Source organism: Gracilinanus agilis, unplaced genomic scaffold (genome assembly GCF_016433145.1).
Source record: "Gracilinanus agilis isolate LMUSP501 unplaced genomic scaffold, AgileGrace unplaced_scaffold57662, whole genome shotgun sequence".
NCBI lineage: Eukaryota > Metazoa > Chordata > Mammalia > Didelphimorphia > Didelphidae > Gracilinanus > Gracilinanus agilis.
Window position 1 is genome coordinate 1 of NW_025393201.1, and position 2849 is coordinate 2849.

The 2849-nt window shown below is 38.8% G+C and overlaps 1 non-coding gene across 1 annotated transcript; it reads right to left on the reverse strand.

The window, feature by feature from the left end:
- Positions 1-2223: 2223 nt before the first annotated feature.
- LOC123256289 lies at positions 2224-2320 on the reverse strand. The gene has a single exon (XR_006506840.1). It is a non-coding gene; the product is annotated as a Z30 small nucleolar RNA (small nucleolar RNA).
- Between the last annotated feature and the right edge of the window lie 529 nt (positions 2321-2849).

The window sequence follows — 2849 nt, forward strand, 5'->3', positions numbered from 1 at the left end:
CTTTTCAAATGTGGAGCCGAGTACTAAATAGTGAAAAATCACTTCAGTTGTCTCATCCATTACATTTTTAATAATCGCGGGGATGGGAAATAAGTGCTATTGCACTTCACTTCAACTACTAAATGGAACCTTATCTCTTGTTACAAACAACTCAAAGGCAGGTAAATGATTAGTCAGAAGTAGAGATGCTATGAGATATCTGAAAATCACTTTTGAAGACCCTTTAAAATCTAGATTGATATATTTAGATCATTAAATTTTCCAAGGACTGTATACAAGTTGTAACCAGTTTGATGGAGTCCACTCATCAATGTGATAATTAATAAAAGCAAAAAAAGAACAAAAGGCTGTTAAGGCAACATGTGACCACTGTATCTGTTGACAAAGCCAGCATCCATAAGGACCTATGGTTTTACCACTGTAAAAGTTTGTCCAAGTTGACTATGAGCTTTTACATTGGTATTTTCTCCAGTCCAGTCATAGGGGAGATACAAATAAAGACAATGTAATAGAACATATCACTAATGGCCAAAACAGTAGCTGAAAATGATTCAGTGTAACACAATATTAGACCAATATGTGAATTGAAAAAATATTGAATTTCAAAACAAATACACTAAGCAAACACAATAAGTATGACAGGATACAGGCACTGAATTCAAGAGTCCTTTTAATCAATTCTCCTATCTGCACTTGAGATTTCTTAAATATTTGGAGGGGAACAAAACTGAAAGGGTTAACATCAATAAAACAATGGAGTCTGAAAAGGTTTAAAATTCACCTCTAGACTGAAATCCTTCCCCTCCTGAGCACCATCATTTATCTAGATTCCTTTGGCTACACCTCTGGGGTTTCCCCACACTCAGGGAGGTTGTTACAATGAGGACAGTGAGGACAAAATCCATATTGAATGCTTTGCTGTGGGTTATAATTTTCCGGATTATAATCACTGATCCTGTAAGAGGACCTATTATCATTATTCCTCATACTTCTATTTCCATTTTCCTGATTCCTCTTCCTGCAATTAATAGCTACATGACCTTTCTTTCCACAAAAACAACATATTATCGATTTCTTCATTTCTCTTTCTTCTAGAGTTACTTTTTTAAGTTCTTCATCTAATGTATTTATTTCCTTCCTTAATATCTCCAATTTATCCTCTTTATCTTTATGTCTATTAAAAACATAATCTGCCATTATTTTTAATTCCCTGATGTCCATAACAGCCCACCTAGGACAGTCAGTCATAAAATAGTTCTTAACCACCTCACAGCAGTTTTCTACAAATTGTCTCCTTATGAGGTATAAATCTTTTTCGGTATAAATATCTAGGCCCAGAGATCTGCGTCCCAGTTCGACAAGTCTATCCATGAAGTCACTTGGGTCTTCATATTCCTCCTGCTTCATGTTTTCAAATTCAGTCCAAAAAAGTGGCCTATAAGAACATTCCCTCATTACTTCTATTAATGCATTCCTAGCCTCACATAGATGTAAGTAATCTTCCTCTGAATTTGGGTCCCATTTAGGGTCTGTGGTTGGCCAGTGAACAGCCCGACATAACTGGTATTCATCAACACGAGAAAAAACCTTATCTCTTTCTTGTTCTGTTAGTAGAACTTCCATTAATTCTTCTACATCAGACCAGGTTGGATTGTATAATTTGAAAATGCTTTCAAACTCTTTTATGACTGTAAAAGGTTCATCTTCAAAGGAAGGTGTATTTTTTTTGAAATGCTCAATGTCTCGGAGAGTGAAAGGAATATGAGGTGTAATATTTAAGAATGTTTGTCTTGTTGTTTGGGTAGCAGCAGAGTGGGTGTGGGGAGGGGGAGGAGTGATTTGGTGAGGAGGGAGGGGCTGATCAGGAGTTGGGGAAGGAGGGTGAAAGGCTTGGGGGAGAAAGTTAACTTTCCTCATGGCTATCTCAGCTGTACTCTTCTCCTTTACTCCAGGATCAGTTTCCAATTAATTCTTTCTCCTTCAGGTGCATAGGTCACCTCACCTGTGACCTATGTTTGGAGCATCCTCACATGACATCCAGCCCAGGGACACAGGTAATACAACCCCAGTAAGTGATGCTCAGGGAGGAGGGTTCACCCTGTCCTAAAAGGGAAAATAAATGAAAGCATTGTTAGTAGCTATTTAGACTGACTGCTATCCAAAACTCAGATACAACTTATGCAGAATTTCAGGGCAAGAAGGCCTGGGCACCACCAGCAGGATTAGCTCAGAGAGAAGATTAAGTGACCATGCCTTGGTCAGAGCCGAAACAGAAGCCAAGACAATACCAGGTCAGACTATACTTCACTCATCATTACATGTCACCAACCTGAATTTGGTGGAATGAAACAATCTCATTATCATACACTTTTGATATTCCATGGCAAATTAGAAAAATCCTACCTTTAGAGACCAGATTCAACTATGACTTCTCTATATTTTTGTCTAACTCAGATGTTCAGAAATCCAAATTTGAAGTACCTAGTCATTACAGATATTGATCCAGCAGTCAGGTGAATGGTGGATAAAGAGCCAGATCTAGAGGCTTCAACCTCTTTCAGATTCTTGGTCAGAAGCCCTCTTACCCAGGAAGCACCATCAACTCTACCCTGTGTCATCCCAGAGAAAGACAGCTTTCTAGTCCCACCACAAGAAACACTGGTAGGAATAAAGCATGTAGGTAGTACAGATTTCCCTTTGGAACTTACTATTCCCTGAGTCCAGTGTCTCAGCCTGGCATGGTGAAAGGGCTTGATAAATATTTTCACTATCTACAGGTTTCTGGGAATCTGGTACACTGTCATCCTGTGCCTGGAAAATTCCCTGCTTTCTCAAACCTCCTCCAGCTC